This window comes from Quercus suber, unplaced genomic scaffold, assembly GCF_002906115.3.
Source record: "Quercus suber isolate HL8 unplaced genomic scaffold, Cork oak 2.0 scaffold_208, whole genome shotgun sequence".
Classification (NCBI taxonomy): domain Eukaryota; kingdom Viridiplantae; phylum Streptophyta; class Magnoliopsida; order Fagales; family Fagaceae; genus Quercus; species Quercus suber.
The window spans coordinates 833,395-856,439 of NW_027069666.1; the positions used below are offsets into that span (position 1 = coordinate 833,395).

The window sequence follows — 23,045 nt, forward strand, 5'->3', positions numbered from 1 at the left end:
AAAAAAAGTTTATGTTCAAACTTTAGAGTTATTTTCCTCCAAAACGTTATGTGACAATTAAAGAGATTATCCATGTGTAGTTTAGTCACATAACTTTTTTAAATAATATACATAAATAGTCTTATAAATGAGCACGTACCGGGTTGGAGGAAATCCTCCAAGAGCCGAGAACACCAACCAAATTGATAGATCTACACTTGATTGATAGCTTTTGATGGCTTTTGACTACCTTGATGGTGTTGGGTTATTGATTGCCCTTTATATGGACAAAGTTTTCCCCCAAATCAATTTGAAATAATCTCCTTTAACCTACTATGTGGCGATTTTATAAGATTATCCACGTGTATTATCTAAACAAGCTACATGGCTTGTTAAAAACGTTATGTGACTAAAAATACATATGGATAGTTTTTTTGACGGTTATGTAGTGAGTTGGATAAAAATTCCTTCAAATCAATTTAGAGGTAAACTTTTTTCTTTTATTTATTCCCCTCTCCCTAAATCAATTTGTCAAAATGTTTACTTTCCCTTTGTTGGTTGTTCTCAACGTCTGGGGTTTTGGCCAATTTGTCAAAACATTACTTGGATCTAATACCAAAAAACATGCATAATATTTTCTACAACTCTCCCACTTGATTGATTATGATTGGTGAAGAAAAAGTAGTTGGCCCATATAAAAGTGCTAGACAGCCGTCACAATTTGCCGCGTAGGAGAGTTGTGGTAAAAGTGGTGAATTTGTTTGTGGTGGTAGAAGAACTCTACATATCTACTCATGTCAAGCACCAAAACCTACAAGGGTATGTTGATCGATGATCACAGCATATTACACATTTTTTTTAGGGCAAGACTTAGGTATAATATTTAAGTATTGTTCATTAAATTCCCATCTTAAAATTTTGATATGTGGATTTTTTTCTCATGAGATTCAAGTGTATTTTTTAATTAAGTAGCCACATGGTTGAATCTAAAAATGGGATCCTAAGTAACAACACCTAAGGTACTGTACTTAAGTTTTATCATATTTTTTTTTAAAAGTAAACACATACACATAAGGGAGAGGGGAAAATGCTCTAACAACATATTGCACTTTAATCGCATGTTAAATAAGCATATTTCTTTGAAAGGACCGATGGGAAACAAACCAAGAAAACCATGCTCACACCAAATTTTATTTATTTATTTATGAATACCTGAAATATTTGTATTAAGAAGAACAATTTAAAGGAAACAGAGTGAGAGGAAGAAGCCCATTCTCCTCCAAGAGGATTGAAAACAAAATCCGGGATGGTGGAGATAGAGTGTCTTCCTCTTAGAATACACCAAATTATTATTACATGTCAAATACACACAAAATCATTTATCAAACACCAAATCATTATTACATGTCAGATACACACAAAATAGATGCCTTCCTCAAATGTTAAAGTAAGGCACTTTCATGAGCTGCTCACAAGTAAATCTGTCTGAAGATGCCGCCAGGCTCCAAAGCTAGAGCCAAATCCACCACAATTGTTTAGTTACCACTTGAATTTTATTGTTTTATCAGATAAACTACACAGTCAATACCTAATTGCATTATTGAATTGGCATGTGTACCCCAATACAACTTAGATTGAGTCAACATCTTAGCACATTCTTTAGTTAGTCTTTCCTTCCAATAGTCTTTGCACCTGTAAGAACTTTCAAGGGTCAATAATGATAACGTTTTCTTATACAAAGAAAGGAGGGTTACAATTCTTTACCTTATCTTCAAGTGCATATCCAGTTCTAACATGTGCACTTTTGTATATACTCCAACCTGCACCAAAGCATTTTAAGAAAGAGACCAAGTAAATGACTTAAATGTTAAATCTCCATTCTGTTTAGATCTAACAATTTGCATAGCAAAATAAGCACTAGAGGTTAACAGCAACATAATTTTTTTGAAATCTTTATTTTTTTTTTTTTCAAAAGTGAGAGAGAGATATTCAAAAGCAAATTTGCCATCAGAAGAACTTTCAACTAGTTTGCTAAAGAAAAAAAAAACTCAAAAAAGATTGTAAGGAATATATTTAATCAAATCCATGTAAGTTAAACTTTAGCATGTTTAAGTATTGAATATAAACTTCCACCACTAAGAAAAATCCACCACTTATAATGCAAAATTCACAACTCACTTTGGGATATCTTCAATAGATTGTCGCATGTTCATTATTCAACACCTGCTTTAGAACTCTACTTCTTAACTAAAAAATATACTCTTTTAAAAGTAAAATAAAAAAGGAAATCAAGAATTGTTGGTAGCAAAGCATCCGATGATTAAATCAGCGGCAGAAAGATAGAAGAAAGTTAAAGGACAAGGCTCTATCAATTTGTATGACAAGGTGATTATGTTTATTAGTATGTTTTTTAAAACACAAACTTGCACTAGCCGACTGGCATGTCTGAGCATACCGGGATTACCTAGCTACAATTTCATATTTCAATTGGTTATTAGCTAGAAAAAAATTAGAAACCAATTGTTTAAATTTCAACATGTGCTATGGAACTTTGCTCATTTACTACAAATGTACTTCTTAAGAAAGGAAATCTCAAATTTTAATTGAGAAAGCATCTATTATTAAAATGGAGAAAGCAAGTGAGAAAGCCCTACCAATTGTATAATAATAAAATCAAGTTTATATGTTTGTATAAAGTGGAATGTCAAATTGTAATTTAAAATATCAATTTGTTTCATTTCCTATATAGAAAAAATAAATAAATACAAGACAAGACAAGAATGACATAGAAAGGGGTGTTTTTTTATATCAATCACTGCTTCCCAATTTCTTCATATAGTAAATACAAACCTCTCTGCATATTGGACATTTCGACTATGGACTTGCTGCTCTAAGGCCTTCCAAGAGAAACACAGAAGCTGATGAAGAAGCACGGGACTTACAGAAAAGATGACCACAACTCAAAGCATACGGATTACAAACAGTATCCTGCGAAAGCATAATGAAATAGACATAAGAGAACGCATACAAAATCCAAATTTTCATTTTCTTTGCAGTATACTGAAAGTAAGATCTCACCAAGCAAACAGCACAAGTCAGATCAAATTCTAGCTTTATCAGATGTGGAAGATTCAATGTCATTACAGGTGGGTTCGCATTGAAATCACAGGAAAAGTTACTAGAAGCCTCCTTAAAGCCTCCATCATCTGATCCATTAGAATTCAAATAAAAGGCAGCCAATTCTATAAGCCAAGGTGATTGCAAAAGCTCAACATGTTCAGCCCGCAACTTGGATTTGAATTTCCTCCCATTTACAGAGCCATGAATCTAAAATAGAACATTAAAATCACCGAAATCATTGTTTGACACAGAACAATATCAACAAAATCAGTAAGTCTAATTAGTAGATATAGAAGAATTGGGGGCATACTATGTCATACTTAAGAATTTTTCTGATTGCAATTGCATTCATGAGAGCATATTCAATCAGCATCCATCCTTCTAGTACCATGGCTTTTTGATCATCCTTGAAACAATGACGCAAGCTCAATATGTATCTTTGCATTCCAGTGGCAACATGAAGATGAAGGAGATGCCTGACTCTCGAGCTAAAGCATCCAGCTATTTGTGAAGCTTCCTTCATCAACTCAGAAAAGAACTTCTGATCACACACTACAAATTCCACAAGGCTTAATAAGAGGAACTGCAAACTACCCACATATAAATATACACAAACAAACACATAAAGAATGTATAGTATGGCAAAGAAGCAAAATCAATCATCGCACAAACCAAAATGATTGTGTTTGACAGACATCAAGCTTAATTTTTTTTTTTTTTTACCTAACCATAGAAAGCCTTATGAATTCTGACATAAATGGGAATGATAATGATCCTACAAACATTCCTCTTCCTTCATCCTTCAGATACTCTTACACAGAAATTTAACATTCACATTTAGTACAATTTAAAATAAATTAACTAAATACAAAAGTCAATTGAAAAAAAAAACAGACAATACTAAAAACTTTTCAAATACTTGAGTGTCTTATCACAGTTGACTTCATTTGCAAGGCCACTACTCTTGTGGCCAACATTAGTAGTCCTTTCCTCAAAAACAAAAACTCAACTTAGATTGGAGCTAACCCATGATTCTTATAATTATTTAGAATGCATAATTAACCATTTTTTTAATTAAAATAAATATAAATAAATAAATAAAAAACTAACTAACTAACTAACTAACTAAACTGCTGTTAATATCATCAGCTCCGTATATAGCTGAAAAAACTAAAAAACACTCACATGGGCACAGTTTTCCAAGAACTTGTCCTGTTTTCCATGCAGGTACTCCGTGAACGCCTCCAAATTTCATTTTTCCCAACTTTTCCTTCCTTCTTTTTTTTTTTTTCTTCTTTTTTATTTTTTTTTGGTTTTAAATAATTAGATTTTGTACAGGTTGAATGGTATTTATATGAGAAAATTTTTGAAAACTCTTTTACCTTCCTCAATTCTCTTAACGATCGATCAAGAATGTGAATATTCTTGTTCTTTTTATAATAAAAAATACCGATCGAATCGAATATAACGGAATAAAAAATCAACATTTTCAGACTTGGGGTTGTAACTTGTAACTTGTAACTTGTTGACCAAACAGGCGATTTCTTTGGGGTAAAAAAAACTGTGTGCCACTTGAAAATTGTAAGCGGGATACGTACAGGTTACAGTAGTTTTAGTCTTTTAGAGTATCCGCCTCATGCATTTTTTTTTTTTTTTTTTAATTTTAGGTGGATAAAGTTTGGTTTCAAACATTTGTAAAAATATTTTTCCCAACTTATTACATGACAGTTATAAGACTATTCATATATATTATTTAAACTAACCTCGTCACATAGGTTTCGATCTTGTGTTGAGGCTTTTTTTTTTTTTTTTGGAGAAAGATGCAATGCCTAAGGCGGTGTAACAATTAGTGAAAAATAAAGAAAGAGAAAGAGAAAGAGAAAGCAATATAATAAAATGTATTTTTAAAAAATGATATGTTCATCTTTATATATTATCTCTATATATTAATAGGATTTGTCTCTATATATTAAGAGGATTCTGAGAGTTAATTACTAATGCCATGTTCAAGTTCAACTAAGCAGATGGCCAAGCTAGATAGGTTGTGTGGTGGGCCTTTTTGCAATGTTGGGCTTGGTTTCTTCCTGCTGTATTGGGCCCAAGTGTTCTGAGTAAGAGAGTTGAGACCGATCCAACTGCAACTTACTTTGGTCTGGCTTATACACAAACTATACCTCATTTGCCAAGAACTTCGTTCACATACCCATGGCAAGCAAAGTTACTTCGGATGATTCATGGTAAGCAGACATGATAATAATAATAAAAGAAAATATTTTTGCCTTTAGATAAAGTGAATAAATAATCCCCAATCAAAATGATAATCACAATGACAAGAAACACCTTGTAAAGAGAATGGTGGAAATAAATAAGCAAGACATGAATTATCTAAAGAAAAGAAAAAAGATCAATATGTTATGCCAGGTTATGTCATAGGACCAAGACCAAGGAGGGAACCATCTTACTCAATGTGAATAATCTTCCAGGGAAAATCCTGCCGTTGAAATTAAACATTTTGAGGGAAATGGACCTGAATGGCTTGTGCCCAAAAGAATCCTTTACTTTTGGTAGAGAGCAAGACTTTTAGAGGGAGAGAGGGGACAACCTATTGGTGCATGTCTGCCATTTTATACTCTCTGTTTTCTATTCTTTCAAGTTTTTCCTTTCTTTCTTTTTTTCTTTGTTTTCTTTCTCAGTGTTTTCTCTTATTTTGTTGCAATTCTTTCCTAGAGGTTACTATTCCTCCGTTTGTGATCCCCCCCGTGCACGGCAAGAGTTCTTTATGCAATGCCTGCCATGACCGGATTTTACTATTTTAGCATTTAACTACCTTTGTCTAGTCTGACTGTCCTTGCCAACCACCACTAGTTTGTCAGTCGCCTAGCCATCACCACTTACCTATACTGGTTGTATCATCAGACGAAGAAAACTAATTTGTTTGTTTGATTGTCGTGGCACCCTTACCTACTACAGTGTGGTTGTCCTCTCTCTTCCTATCCCTCATGACAGGCACCTAGTGGGTCCAGCTCATCCTTACTTTTTTTGGATGGTATGTCATCCCAGTAGGACATTTTCCCCAAAAGAGCCTGAGCAAAAACCCCCAAAATAGGTTTTCCCCTCTCCCTAATGCCGAATCATACCCTCTTACCTCTGACCAATGACCCACCACTTCCTGTATTGGCTGGGTACAGACTAGTGAAGCCTGGGCCTTGCATGTGCTTAACTTTCATGTGTGTCCAAAACTTGCCCGCTGCGTTTGCCACAGTCTAGAGGCTCCTCTGCACATTTTGCCACCCATCCTTGGCTTCTTATGGTGTGAGCCACTTTTTAATTCCTCATTCTCTATGGCCCACTCCTTTCGGGGGTTGGGTTTTGCTTGACTGTGGGATTTTCCTCCTTCAGCCCATTCTTTCGCTTTTTTCTGTCGTCTTTGCATTTCCTACTGCACTATTCTGTCATTCCTGCTGTTATGCTATTTGACCCAAGCTTGCTAGGCTTCTTTGGGCCTGCTGCTTATTCTTCTCTCAATGACTTAGTACGGTCATTGGGCTTTTTGTTATATTGCTTGCAAGCTCCTGTGTCCCATTTATTTTCTTTTTGAGCATTCTTGGCTCATTTATTTTCCTTGGGCATCCTCAGCCCTATCTAATTCTGTGTTCCAATGGGCTTTTACTAACTCATTTGGGCTTCCCTGGTCCAATTGTTTTATCCTTCATCCTTGGGGCTTATGGATTTTCCATCAATCCCTTACATTCTTTACTTGCATTACTTCAAGCCTATTGTGGCCTATTCTCACTTTTCTACATCACTTACTACCCATGGGTTTGCTACTTCTCTCTTTCCAAGCTCCTTTAGGCCCGTTTACTTTCTCAAGGCCCATTTGTTTATCTTACAGGCATATGATCCATTATTCCTGCCGCTTGGGTTTAATGACTTCTCTATCTAATTACTAACTCATTTCTGCCCATGTTGTTGGGCTTCTTCCTTCTACTAGACTTCCCAAAATGATCATTAATAGGTTGGAAAGGCAGGAATTGATAATATCTAATATTTGTACTCCAAATTGATTTAAGAAGCCTTTATACTACTGGAATCATATTATAAACCACTTAGCCCGATAAGGGTGAATGCCCATGGATTACCTGGCAACTGATTCTGGCAAGTGGGTTCAGTTCCTTATATGTTTCACTGGCTAGAGACGAGTCCAAATGGCACTTCTTTAGAAACGTTCCCTACATTATCCCAATATTTGGATATAGGAAGATAAGAGGGGAGGAGTGGAGAGGAGAGTAAATAAATAAACACATTTTATAGGTAAATATCTTAAAGCTAGATAGGAATGATGGTAAATGTGTTAAGAGATTAAACACATGTGATCTTAATGAAATGGAGGTGCAGTTTCTGATGAGCTTTACAAATATGCAACAATTGACAATTAGACACAACTATTGCGACCTTTGTTGTTGTACCAGCCATGCACATCACTCTGCAATAAACAATTTAATAGAAACAATTCTAAATAGGTACACTTAGGTAGCCCTATACATTAAGAAATGAGCTTGCTCATATGATTTTAGCTTTTTACTAAAACCCCGAATGGGAAAAAAGCGCCAAACTTGCAATTCTGTAAATAAAAAGGTACATTATGAGGCATACAAATTTTTAAGGATTCTGAAAGCACAAAAATGTGTTGAAAACACAAGAGTTGTTTAAACCCCCAAATTAAAGTTACTGCTCGATTGATTTTACACTAACTTAAAACTAAGTGCGGAATAGTGTAAATGTGAGTGGATAAACAAACAAGCTACTCTAATCCATAAACTTAACAATACAGCAATAAAATGAAATGTAAAAGAGTAGGGAAAAAGATGCAAACACAAGATAACACACCAATGTGTTATCGAAGAGGAAACCGAAGAACTCGGCGAAAAACCTCTCCGCCGTCCTCCAAGCGGTAATCGATCCACTAGAGAATCAGTTGGGATACATGGGTTAGCAAGAGATCCTCCAAGCCTAATCTACCCGATGTACCTAAGCCCTCCAAACTCCTACTCCAACAAGGCTTCTCGAAACCATGTCTAGTCTAGCTCTCCGAATCCTGCAACAAGCTCCATGTTGCATCTTCCATCCTTAGCTTCTTCCAATACTTCGCAGCAACACCAAAACCTCACTTGACACTCTGAAATGGTGTGGTAAGTGTTTGGGCTATCAACCTCTCAATGGTATGAAAATGGAGAGGTAGGAGTTAAGGAAATTCCACAAGTAAATGTGTAAAGGATTGTGGGTATAACAATCTCTAACTCTCAAGATGTTTGGCAAGGGTTTTCTCTCAGAAGCAATCCTCAACATTTGTGGGTAATGTGGGTATATATAGTGTGGGTATAGAAAGTGTGTATCAGATAGTATAGCCTAGCAAAACAGAATGTCTCGCAAGTGTCTCGCGGGAAGGCCTTACCCGCGAGATACTTGCGAAACACAGCTGTCGTCATATGTCCTAACTCTTCACATTCCAATCATGTGTAGGGCATATGGCTCACTTCGCAAGATGCTTAGTCGCGAGCTACCCATGAGAACTCCTCAGTCTTCAATTGCTTGAGTCTTCACAGACTCTCTCTCTTTCACACAACCCTTACAATCAAATCCCACATTAAATACAGGGTACAAAAGATTGAATGAAATTACAATCAAATTTGGCACAGAATAAAAGCCAACAAAACACATAGTTGTAAATTACAACTTTACAGATTCCATTCAAAGTAGGGTGTTGTGCAGCTTATAAAGAATTTATTTTTCCATGTTTGATATTTTGATGTTGTGTGGAGATGAATGTGTCTTTGTTGTTTTGCTTAGTATTTGTAGTGAAGCCTCTGTTACTATGGTTGTTGTTTGGTCAGTAGTAGTTTAGCTGCTCTAACTTGTCTTGTATGTGAATGTTGGTACTCTCTAATTTGATTGAATAAAACCTTTTATTCATTTAAATAGACAAAGAAAAAAGAAAGGTCTAATTAGGAGACATAATTTTTCTTTTTTTAAATTACTAATCTTTAGTGGAGTCAAAAGTCAACTATTTGTCTATAAAATGATCCTGTTTTTAAGATTAAAAATGCTGAGCATATTCATCGTTGTGTCTTCCATTGTCTTGTTTTTTGTATGACTAAGCAATGTATTTACTTAAGCTGAATAATTAACTATGTAAAGATAGTTTTAAAAAAGGCAGTATGACCCATAACTTTATGTTAGGAAGAGTTTGTTTTTCTTTGGATGAGTTGATTGTAGGGATGCTGGCATTTTTTAATTCAGCCAAGAGCAAGTTTATTAGGAAGGCATTTTCTTCACAAATTCCTTCAGGTTGCAATACAAATGGTTTATGCAAAGTAGATTATGAGCAGTCACTGGTCATGTTTCAGATCTACTCATATTTTAGATGAAGTCTCTTCCATCCAAACAATATTTATTTTTTACCAAATTCACAGAAGCAAAAGGAGGATTCCAATTTTAGTTTAGGACCATTTGATTTTTGGGCAAAGCAAATCACAATAACAGAATACACCTTCTATTGTTGTGTTTGAAACATAAGAGTATACATAATTTGGTAATCAAGTGTTGGGAATATAAGAATACTACTAAAAGAAGAGGTAGGGGTCTTTTTTTGCAATCATCATGAAAATTAAAATACTATCCTGGAATGTATGTGGTTTGAACAATGGGGAAAAGTGGCAGAGGATCAGAAATTTATCGAGGGATTGGAAGGTAGACATTGTGGGTTTCTAGGAAACCAAGATGGAGTACATAACTAGGGAAATTGTGAAGAGTTTAAAAGGTAAACATTCTGTAGACTAGACCTGTTTGCACTTTGTGAGGTGGTATTCTGTTGCTCCAGGACAAAAGAATGGTTAACATTTGGGAATTGGCAATGGCAACTACTCTGTTACCGGTAATTGTAAATTCAAAGACATTGATGATGGCTTCATTTGGGTTTTTCTGGGGTATACGGCCCCAATTGTGGTTGGAAATGGCTGAGGTATATAGTTGGAACCTTGGATGGGAGTCCCATGGTGCATAGGGGAACTTTAACGTCACTCCTTTCTTTTTCTTTTGATTTTATGGGAAATGCTTAAACTTCATTCAGAACGTTGAAAAACAAATACATCATGTGCACACGCATGTGCCACTTGACTGGGACAGTCCTCTAACCAAACCACCACGTTCTCAACATATTAGGCATGCTGAGCTAACAAGTGGGCAGGGGCATTCCCCTGCCTTTTAATATGTAAAAAGTCAAAAGTTCTAAAACACTGGGCCTTCTGAAGCACACCGTGGATGATGTTCTGCACCAAAGCAGCAGCCTCACCGATACCTTGGACAGCATTGATAATTAGCTGTGAATCACCTTCAAAAACGACGTCCCTGAGCCCCACCTCCTCGACAAATTTCACCCCAATCTCCAGTGACTTCACCTCCGTTTCTAGTGCTTCGAGGGGTAAGTCCAACTTTCTAGACATGGCAGCGATCACATTACCCTCCTCATCGCGCACCATGACTCCTACGCCGGACTATTTTGTTTTTTAGAACAGAGCCCCATCAACGTTGACCTTGAAAGAACCCGGCGGTGGTGGCTTCCAAGTGACGCTGGGTTGGTCTTCAATTCTTGGTTTGCACAGCCTCTCATTAACTGATTGAAAATCCTCCAGCAATTTCAGCGAGCACCTTACAATTACCGGGCCAAGTCGCCTTTTCCCTCCGTGCCAGACCTCATTTCTGCTCTTCCAGGTGCCCCAATAGATCGAGACCCACCTCTCCAACTGTCCCAGCTGGGCTTCCCAGCTAGCTCAGAGTCTACAAAACGTGTCCATAAAACTCCATGACTCAAGAACCATGCAAGGCAGAGAGAGTTTGCATGCACTCCAAACCTCCGTTCCATAACTACAAAAACAGAGCATGTGCATGGTTGTTTCTATCTGTCTCCCACATCCCTTACATATATTGGTGTCCGTGATCTTTCTACGGAAAAGAGATTCTTTGGTGGGCAAGATATCGTTGCAAGCCTTCCAAACAAAGTAGCCTTCCAAACAAAGTGTTTAATTTTGTTTGGCAAATTCATACTCCACACCCCCTCCCCCTCCAAATTCCTTGCATTGTCGACAGGTCCGAGCAACCTATATTACTCCCCTCTGCCTCAACGTCCCGAGCCAACTTATATGCACTCCTAACTGTAAAATTGCCTTTCTTATCTTCAGCCCATACCATTCTATCCTTTGCAACCGATTCACTAATGGGGATACTAAGGATTGCCTCTACGTCCTGGGATAAAAAAAAAAAAAAAAAAAAAAAGACCCCTTACTAGTTCACTATCCCACTCCAATCCTTCCTCATGTAGCAAGTCCCTAACCATTTTAATTTGATTTCCAGGCCTCTTTGTAGTGACTACCCTATACTTGCTCCTGGTAATGAGCCACTGGTCCTTCCATATCCTTATGCTTCGACCGTCGCCTACCTGCCATCTCAACCCTCATTTGACCAGATGTTGTGCAGCCATTATGCTCCTCCAGGCAAAGGACGCTTTCTTCCCTATCTTAGCATCCACAAAATCACCATTATGGAAGTATTTAGCCTTATAAACCCGCGAGAAAAGGGAAGAGGAATTAGTTGGGAGTCGCCATCCCTGTCTAACTAATAATGCCAGATTAAAGGACTTCAAGTCTCTAAAACCCAACCCTCCTTTTTCTTTTGGAAGGCACATTTGTTCCTAACTCATCCAAGCCACCTTCTTCTCGTTCTGCACCTGTCCCCACCAAAATTGTTTCACCATTCCCGTCATCTCCTCACAGAGTCCATTAAGGAGCTTGAAGCAACTCATGGTATACGAAGGAATGGCCTGGGCGACTGACTTAATCAAAACTTCCTTTCCCGCATTCGACAGAAGCTTTTCCTTCCGACCCGCAAGTTTGGATGCAAGTTTATGTTTCAACTGAGCAAATGTGTTCTTCTTTGACCTACCGATCAACGAGGGTAGTCCAAGATAGGATTCATGGGGTTTGATAACCTAGGCACCAAACCTGGACTTAATGGCAGCCTATGTGTGAGTGGGAGTATTTCGGCTAAAGAAGAGAGCCGTCTTATTTCTATTTAGTTGTTGACCCGAAGAGGACTCATAAACTTGCAAAATTCTCTGAACTTTAGCCCCTTCCTTCTTTGTTGCCTTACAAAAAATCAAACTATCATCCACAAAAAACAAGTGTGAAATTCGTGGTCCCCTAGCTGAGGCAGCCACTCCTTTCAATTCATTTCTCTGAGATGCCTTGTGTAACAGAGCTGACAAGCCCTCCACGCAAAGAATGAAGAGATATGGAGAGAGAGGGTCTCCTTGTCGAAGGCCATGGGTTGGTGTGATCATCCCGCAGGGTTGGCCATTGAGTCTAATAGCATATGTAACAGAAGACACACATGCCATTACTATACGAATCCACCGTTCATGAAACCCCAACCTCTCCATAATTTTTTGCAAACACCCCCATTCCAACCTGCATAAGCCTTGCTCATGTCCAACTTTAGGGCCATTTCACCATACTTACCCTTCCTCTTCTTATTAATATGATTCATTAATTCATGGGCCACTAGCACATTGTCTGTGATGAGCCGCTTTGACACAAATGCGCTCTGGTTTTCACATACTATATCCTTTAAGACAACCTTCATTCGATTGGCCACCACCTTGGAAGCAATCTTATAAGCTACATTACACAAACTAATAGGCCTATAGTTAGTAACTCTAGAGATAAAGCTCCATGTGGGATTTTTTTTAATAATTTTAAGATCTTGGTTTTTTTTTTTTTTAAATTAAAAAAAAAAAAACTGCAAATAAGTACACCGGGGGGTGGTTCAAGGTTTATAAAGATAAAGCTCCAAGTCTAGATGGTTTTTCTATGGCCTTCATTCAATCATGCTGGCATATTCTAAAGCTGGGAATTATGGAGTTCTTTCAGAATTTTCTTGCCTAAGCTATTTTCAAGAATTGCCTTAATGCTCCTTTTCTAGCTCTTATTCTAAAAAAAGTGGATGCTACGGAAGAAAAAGATTTTAGGCCCATTATTCTGGTTGTTGTTTGTTTTGGGGGGGGGGGGGGGGGGTGGTTAGTTTACAAAATCATTTCTTAGGTTTTGGCGAATAGGCTTAAAAGGGTCTTGCATAGAATTATTTTGGAATCGCAGAATGCCTTTACAAAATCATTTCTTAGGTTTTGGCGAATAGGCTTAAAAGGGTCTTGCATAGAATTATTTTGGAATCGCAGAATGCCTTTGTCATAGATAGGCACATCTTGGATTCCGTTTTAATTGCTAACAAGTGCTTAGATAGTAGATTGAAGCCAGAGATTCTAGGAGTGTTGTGTGAATTGGATTTGGAGAAAGCTTTCAATCATGTGTCTTGGGACTTTCTTATGTATATGCTATAGAGATGCGGGTTTTCACAAAGATGGAGGAAGTGGATTATATTTTCTGTATTTCTATTGTTCGATTTTCCATTTTGATAAATGGCAGACCTAGTGATTTTTTCGGGAGCTCTAGAGGTTTACAGCAAGTAGATTTCCCTGATGTTGTTTGGCATTGTAATGGAGGCTTTGAGGTCTTTGTTGGTGTCTCATCTACTAATTGTAGATGACACCTTGATCTTTTGTGATGCTGCTTTGAGTCAAAGAGAAAAATTATGGGATATTCTCTTGTCGTTTGAAGTGGTATTGGGTCTAAAGATTAACTTGGGAAATCATAGTTGATCCAGGTAGGGGAAGTGATCAATTTGGGAGAAATTGTGGCTTTGTTAGGATGTAGACAGTCCTCTCTTCCGATGAAATATTTGGGTCTTTCTTTGGGTGATAAATTCAAGGAGAGGACAATTTGGAATTCAATTCTTGAGAGGCTGGAAAGGAGGTTAGTGAGGTGGAAGCGGCTTTATTTATAGTAGGCTTACTCTGATTAAAAGCACATTCTCAAGTCTACATACCTACTTTCTTTCTCTCTTCCCTAGCCAAATGTATTGAAAAACTTCAGAGAGATTTTTTATGGAGTGGGATTGGCAAGGAGCATAAATTTCACCTAGAAAACTCGAGCATTCACATCAGCTCATCTAAAAGATTCCGTCTATTTTACATCAAAAAAAAAACCTACATTTCTATTTTACACCATCATTTTTACAAAACACTCACATCAGTTTATCTATTTTACAAGATATTTCAATAAAATATCCATTCTTCATCAATTTTTTATTATTTTCCCTAATGGTCATACTTTTTTAATTTAAACTTAAATTTTAAGTAAACTACCAACACCAGTGGCTCAGCCAATGGAGCCGCTTGTGGTGGAGGTCTGATGGTCAAACCTCTGAAATAGTGTTTCCGACAATCGTCGCTAGATCGGTGTCTCTGCCCACCGTGCCACTAGCACTGGTGGCTAGACCACCAAAATAGTGGCTTCAGCGACAACCGATAGATCAGTGTTTTCGACCATCATTTTGCCATCAATGAAATATTTCGGTGTATTGTTTCAGGGTTACATATTGAAGAGATATATATATATATATATATATTATTTACTATAGTATGATTTTAGTTTTTAAAAAAAAATTGGCACCAATTTTTTTTAGTTTTTAAAAAAAAAAAATGGCACCAATTTGAATTAAAAATTTTAATATAGACTTTAATAAAATTCCAAATAAAATCATGCTTTGTTTGAGAAAAAAAAATCTCAATCATAATTTTTTTATAATTAAATTATATTTAGATAATTTACAAGTAAGGAAGCAAGCTCTCCATGGCAGTGGTGATAGCGGCCTTGATTTGAGTTTGGGTTTGGGTTGATGGGTTTTTTGTTGAAAGTTTGATTTTGGGTTCTAAGTTGTTGAGTTTTCCATTGAAGGTTTGATTTTTGGTTTGATTTTTCTTTGTTTTTGGTTGATTTTGTGATTGGAATATCATGGGTCTGGATGCGTTGTGGTGGTGGTGATTAAGTGGTGGTTAGGCAGTGTTGATTTTGGGTTGATTTTCTGTTGATTTTGGGTTAATTCTCTGTGCTAGGTTGTGGTGTTTGGTGGTGGCATTGGGTTTGGTGGTTGGGTTTGTTGTAGTTTGGTGGTGGCACTAGCGCCTTCTTCCTTGCACTAGTTTGTTGCAGTTTGATAGAGGAGACAGAAAAAAAGAATAAAAAAGTCTGATACACGTGAACAATAACCATGTAAATATACACGGTTTACTATTCATTTTCATCAGCTGTGTATATTTTACACATTTTTACACCCACTGATGTGGGTTATGTTTTTTTGCTCAAAATGTGTAAAATTGCTCAAAATGTGTATTTTACACAATTATAAAAGAGCTAATGTGAATGCTTTTAATTGGACTCAGATTTGTAAAGCAGTTCAAAATGGGGGATTGGGTATAAGTAACTCTTGGCTTAATGAACTTTCCCTTATAAGGTGGATCTTATGTGGTCTAACAATCACAAGTACATTTCTATGTCCAGATTGGACAGGTTCTTTATCACACTAGATTAGAAGGAGCATTTCTACAATCCAACTTAGAGTCTACTCCAACGTATGTTATAAGACCACTTTCTTATATTGCTTGATGTGAATGGGATTAGCAGAGGGAAAGGATCCTTAAAATTTGAAATATGTGGCTTAAATAGGAGGGAGGGGTTTGTGGAGCAAGTGAAACAATGGTGGAGTTTATTTTATCGGATACCTAGTAAAGCCTTAAAAAATGATTGAGGAATCTAGATCAAGCAAGCGTTCAAAGATGTGAGGAAAAGGAATTAGATATTACTGGAAGATATACAGGATTTATTGTCTAGAAGAAGAGAGAATATTGTCAGGAAAAAATCAGATGGGAAAATGCCAAAGCTTTTTTGATAGGTAAGAATACAATTTTATTGATAAAGAAAGAAAAACCTTGTGCTCACGATGATGGACACAAAGGATCATAAGAATACAAGTAAATCAAACGCTAGATCTAAGAGAATCTAGAAACTCAGTAAAAGCATAACAATGTGTAGAACCTCAAGCTCTGGACCAATCAAAAAGAGAACGAACAAACAAAGATTTTAATTGATTTAGGTTTTTTCATAATTTTGTAGGAGACTAGCTTTAGACGGAACTCTCAGGCATTATTGTTGAAGGAAGAAGATAGAAATACAGGATTTTTCCACAGGTTGGCTAATTCTCATGGGTGCAACAATTTCATTGGGTGGTTAAAAAATAGGTGATGCAGTAACCTCCAGTCAAGAAGAAGTCTGGGATAACATTGTACAACTTTATGGTGATTTGCACCATAAATCTGTATCATCGCATCCCATTGGTGGTTTACTTTTTCCTAGCTTGGAAGCTACGGATGCTGCACTGTTGGAGTAGCCAAATACCCCTACCTCGACATGACACGCTAACCCGAATTGACATCCTAGCTCAACTGTTAGCAGGCTCCATCCATGAGGTCATATGTGGGGCCGTTTTCTCTATAGATCTATATGATTGGAAGCCTGTATCTTGTATCCGCACTAAGATGACTTTTTTATTTCTTTTTAACCAAGTCTGTAGGGATGTGATGCAAACTGAGGTGTTGAAATTCTTCCATTACTTCCACAAAAAATATGTAGCTCAATTACGCTATTTATCAAAATTTAAGCTATTTGCGATGCATTCTCATCTATTTCGAAGCAGTCCTGGGGCTTTTAGAGTGAATCTGAGAAAATCTGAAATGGTTCCTGTGATGGAGGTGGTAATTTGTTGGGATGTGCAATAGCTTACATTCCAATGAAATATTTGGTGCTTCCAAAGGGAGCACATTTGAGGCAAGGAATTCATGGGATAGCATTTTAGAAAGAATCGAGAATTGATTGGCTGGTTGTAAGAAAATCTATTTATCAAAAGGAGGGCAACTCACTCTGATCAAGAACAAGCTCTTCAATTGTCCCACTTACTTTGTCTTTATTCCCTTTGCCTACTAGAGTCTGTACTAGGATGAACAATTTTTAGAGAGACTTTCTTATATAAATATTGTTATTGTACTTGATGTTTGTTTGTCATGTAAAATGAAAACTATATCTGATGCGTTTGCTACCTCTTTGAAATAATACTAGCCTCGAGAAGATAGAAAGAATTTTCACTATAGTAGTTTCTTTAGGAGGTTTCGGGCTTGTTTTATATGTAAAGCCCATTCAAGAGCATGAATGGGCTTAACAGCCGAAGCTTAACTCAACAAATGATAACAAGAAGTCAAGAACAGCTTTAGCTTGAATTTCAAGCGTCCATGATTCATATAAAAGATAAATAAAAAATAAAAAAGCGAAGTCAATCAAAAATCCAAATTAAATTTTAATTGCACTTTAGTTTTGTGCCAAGTATTCTTAAAATTGAACTTTATTTTGATACCAAATGTCATTCCAATTCTTCTCTTTAAAAAAAAAAAAAGTGTCATTCCAATTATATTATAATTTTGGGTCAAGTATGAGTGTTTTGGCATCTGTTTTAGCTTCTAATTTTGAACTTTTATTTTTTATGTACAACTTTTTAAAATGTCACTTTTTCCTACATTTTCTACTTTTTTTTCCACTTTTTCCAAAGTACAAATATGCTTTAGGACACTTTCAGCCAAAAAAAATTCAACAAAAGTTAAATAAACTGTTTCCAAACGAATACTATATTTATGTGCAAAACCATGTATCTAAATTTTAAAACGTAAAAAGACTCAATCCAAACATATCATATGTCTATGTATGTATGTAATACTATGAATGTGTACAATTTTTTGGAGAAAATATAATAATAATATTAAAAAACAATTTGTAAAACCCATGGTTTTATATTTGGGACACATTAAACTTCATACTTTTAAATAAAACATTTTAAACCCCAAACTTTCGTAAATGTACATTTCATGTGTGAGGGTGGGATTTGTTTTGATTTTTTTTTTTTTTTAGTATATTTATGAAAGTCTAGGTTTCAAGTGTCCCACTTAAAAGTTTGGGATAATGATGATTAATTTACCCCAATTTTATATATATTGAGAGGAACAAGGGATTATAAGGTTTTTTTTTTTTTTTTGAGAAAGAACCAGAATTATAAGCTGGTTACCAAATATGACTAGTTCTCCAAATAATTAATTATATTTATTACATGAACAGTAATAGTCACATTGGTTTGAGACTTTAAGTAATTCACATTAGCATTCCAGGCATTACATGTTGGGAACACATATCTTACCTATCATATTTTTAGCAGTTATCTCCTACTTTTTGTATATATCACCTTTTTAATATGATAATCAATTATTATATATTATGTTAATGGTAATATAATGCCAAAAACTTTTATATATATGACAGAGATGAGAGATATTTTAATCAATTAATTTAGAATATATATATATATATATATCATCATTAGTTTCTTAATCATCCACTCTTTTCCTTTTTTTTTTTTTTTTTTTTTTTTTTTATATATATATATATATATCATCATTAGTTTCTTAATCATCCACTCTTTTCCTTTTTTTTTTTTGATAGATTACTCATCCACTCTTTGATTTTGCATTTTGTAAGGTCAAACAAACAGCATTTCATACTTCATAGTATTTAAATTTTTTATCCTAAGTCTGCACTCCTCCAGCCACCTCACTTTGCCACCATCTTCAACTACCCATTCATTTTGCCTCTCGGAATCTTTCCCCAAATCTTTTTATCTTTATTTTTTATCTTCAACTTTTAAATATTTTAAATAGTAATAGATCTGAGATGAGAAACTAAATAGAAACAATTGAAAAGAGTTGTTGGATTTATAATCAATTTGTGGCAGGAGTTGGTAAAGAAAACCTAGATTTCCGCAAGGTGCTCTCTCCCATTTTCTTCTAAAATAGTACTAACTTGGCCAAATCAAGAATTATAACCAAAAAAAAAAAAAAAAAACAGAAGAAGAAAAAGAAGAAGAAGGTAAAATGCTATTTTAGTCTCCAAACTTTATCAAAAGTTTAGTTTTCATCCCTAAACTATTAAAAGTTCATCTTTCATCTCAAAAATATTGAAAATGTTTTATTTATGACCTTCAATTTTACCAAAAGTTTGTTTTTTATCTCTAAACTATTGAAAAAAAAATTCTTTTTTCACCCTTATTTTTGTCTCGAAACTATTGAAAAAATTCTTTACAAAGTTTAAGAATGAAAAAAGAACTTTTTAAAATTTAGGAACAAAAAACAAACTTTTAGTAAATTTAAGGACCAAAATAGTATTCTACCCAAAAAAAAAAAATAGCGAGTACTTAATATAATGAACATATCCATTCTCGCGTCCAGCGTTCTCACGTTCAGCAAACTACTGAACATATCCGTCATCCACCATACCAAAAAGTTTGAAACATCCAAGAAATGCGGTACATTGACTGAAAGCAAGGAGATCGTCTGCAATTTTTGTAAAAAAATCCTTCTCGGAGTCAAAGTTGCTGTTGTTTGGGAAGGATTTTATTGCTGAAGCACAAGCGATCTCATTGCCTTCAGTCAATGCACTACAGATTGGGCATTTACGGGATGTTCCAAAAGTTTTCGTATGGCGGATGGCGATGTGTTCAACTAGTTGCAAACACGCGAGAATGCTGCGACACAGGTTAGGCAATCTTGTGTAAGTAGCCCATGCTTATTGAGGTTGTTCAGAGATATGCCTTTGTGTTGTTCATTATCTTGTGTACTCACTATTTAGAAGAAGATGGGAGAGAACACCCGGCAAATATCTTGGTAACATCCATTTACTCGAAGGCAAGAGCGTAGGGTCGGATCTACAAGCTTAACATTGTATGGAAACCAGAAACACTTCCAACAAGAAAACCGAAATAAATTCTTTCTTCTAGAAATCAAAACAAATCCTAAACACAATCTTAAGTTTTCTTTCTTTCTTTATTCATTTATTTATTTAAAGCAATAGGGGAAAGTATGAGCAAATCCAATTCTGCATATCAAGGATCCATGGTTACTTGGGGGGCGGCTTCTGCATATACTAACATACCTTCAATAAATGTATGTATCAACATTGTCTGCTAAATATGAAAAGATTTACAACTAAAAGAGCAGAGCTACTACCTGACAACTAAAGAACTAGAGCAACATGTAGCACACATACACCAATAGTTGCACCAGACTCTGTTAGTAATTTTTTTAAGTATATGGAAATCTAAAATTGCAAAAATGACTTTAAAACACAAGTAATACAACAGGTGCATTTATTGAAAAATGAAGTATATTAGAACATACTAGAGAGTTACTATCACCCTAAATTGGTCATAAATGATATGGAAAAACTAAAAGCAGAGAATTATATTCACAAAATGGGCTGTTTAAGCATTTTCATATAAAATTTTAACCTTTTAATTGACAACATCAAGCACCTACCCCAATTTTACAATTTTACGTAGGTTTTCAAACATAGCAGAGCTTTTAGAAGCAAAATACTTAAGCTATGTGGTGTCACAATATCGAAGATTTTATGGTTCAACAATAACAATCATGTTAGCTTATTAAGCTGTTAGTATGCTATTAGGTTAGTATTGCTAAGAATGTATTACTTGCCTCCTTGGTTCAGCCTTAATGGTCCATTTGGATTGAGGAGGAGTAGAGTAAAGTAAAATAGAGTAGATTTAGCACAAAATTAGCTTATTTTTAGTCAACTCTACTCTACTCCCCTCTACTCCCCCTCCCCCTCCTTCCTCCTTCCATCCAAACAGGCCATAAGATCAAATTTATAATAACTAAATTATTACAATACTTCAAATATCTTTTTTATTATTCTAGAAAGAATCCAAAAAAAAAAAAAAAAAAGACCTAATGCAGCCAATTCCAAGGAATTCAGATATCACTTTGTAATTCTATACAGAAATTGCATGAAAAATTTCTATTATGTATAAAGCAACTTAGCTTTACCATTTTCTTGCCATTTCTGGAAGCAATACCAGTGTAAAGACTATTTCCCCAGGATGTCAAGTAGGACACCACTAAAGTTTCTATGGATTAACACAAACCAATTAAATAGCATTTACTAGAAAAATTGTTTTGTAGGACATTTAATGCATTTCAATTTCTGACAAGATGCTTTCATTTGATATTGATACAAACCCATCGGTAGAACTCACCCTTGCAAACCAACTTATAAGGGAAGGTTGCTCAAGAGCTTATATACATATGGTTAAACTTACACTTAAGACGTGGGACACTAAGATTATAACATACTACCACACTCTACAACCGACATCTATGACGGCTCACTCTATCAACACTGACCCGATAGTAACCCTTTCTCTTTTTAGCGACTCCACTCACCTATCAGTTATTCAATGACTTAGTAAGACATTTTAATCTAGCTTTTAGGTCACCCCTCCAAGATCCAACCACAAAGCCACAACTCATTTGATCCTATACTCAATGAGATACATTGAATTACTCGACATGGTGGTTGGCTCTGATACTAAGCTGATACGACCCCCACCATAACCACGTGCTACACCTCTTTTCCTGCAAGGGGCTATGGTTAGATCAAGGGATTTTCGGAAATTAAACAATAGAGAAGAAGAAATTTTTGGTTATACTTCAAGGGATAACCGAGACCTCCTTGACCAAAAAAAAAAAAAAAACCTTGAATTTTTTACTAAAATATTCTGATGCTTTCTTATTATCAAACGTAGGCTATAAATAGCCTTCAACTGAAGCATACAAGGCAATCCTAATTGGTAAAGATAAAACATCACCAACTCTTATCCTATTCCAACTCCTAAATAGGGATGGCAACGAGTAATGCAGAATTGGATCATGGGTGTCCTGTGACCCCATCCCCGCCTTGTCTCCTCTTTAGGATGAGAAAAACCTACTTGGGACAAAAGCGCAGTAGGTTAGTTTGGGATGGGTTGGAAATATTTTGCTAATACTAACAAGAGTAATGAAGATAAAGATGAAATGTAAAGAGAAAATGCAATTGTAAGAGTACCCCAAAAAAAAAAAAAAACAAATATTTTAGAAATTGTAACATAATATGTATAAAATATAAATTATAACTAGTATATGAGTTTGTATTGGTCAAGAAATAGTTTTACATAATAATTTTTTAGCGATTTTTATGTAACATAAAAGACTAAAGAAAATTTGGTGTGAAAAATAATAAATAAAGTAAAATAAATAAGTAATTGAAGCTTCTTGTAATTTTTTCTTTACGTAGACTTTCTTTCCTTTCGTTAGCAAAGTTAGAAAACAAAAATAAAAAATAAAAGATAAATTATATGTTTTTCCTCCCTAAAAATAGTTTTAGCTTGCTTGACCTACAGTTAGGACTGTAGATGAACTAAGCCAATTATGAACAACTCAAGCTCTGCTTAATAAAAAGCTCGTTCATGTTTTTTTGTTTATAAATAAGTCAAACTTAAGCCTTAGTTTTAGGTTCGTTTAATAAACAAGCTAAGCCCAAACAAAAATATTTGTTCACAAACAAGCTCGTGAGACACAAGGCTTAATACAAAACAATTCAAGTATAGACTCATTTATAATTTTATATGTGTTAGCTAAATATACTCATTACACATATCTTAACAATGACATGGCTAACATGGGACCACTATCCATTACCTCAATTTTTTTTTTCTTTTTAGACTTTAGTTACATTTAAAAATAAATAAATTAATTAAGTGGACCACATATGATCCTTCCCCATCAATCATCTAATGTAAAGTAATGAAACATGTTAGTATTTTCTCATTAATAATAGTTACAAACAAGTATTTTTCTAATTCTTCGCCATCTAATGTGAATATAAAAATTGTATTTTAAATAATTGCTGAAACCGTAAACAAGGAATGATGAATAAATGAATTTAATTATGTAAATTTTTAATTTAAATAATGGCTAATCATATGTAGGACTAGACATATGATAAGACTTTAGTTAC

General features: G+C 35.2%; 1 pseudogene; it reads right to left on the bottom strand.

Annotated features, from left to right (window-relative positions):
• Positions 1-1,371: 1,371 nt before the first annotated feature.
• LOC111991095 (probable E3 ubiquitin-protein ligase BAH1-like) lies at positions 1,372-10,634 on the bottom strand (annotated as a pseudogene).
• Between the last annotated feature and the right edge of the window lie 12,411 nt (positions 10,635-23,045).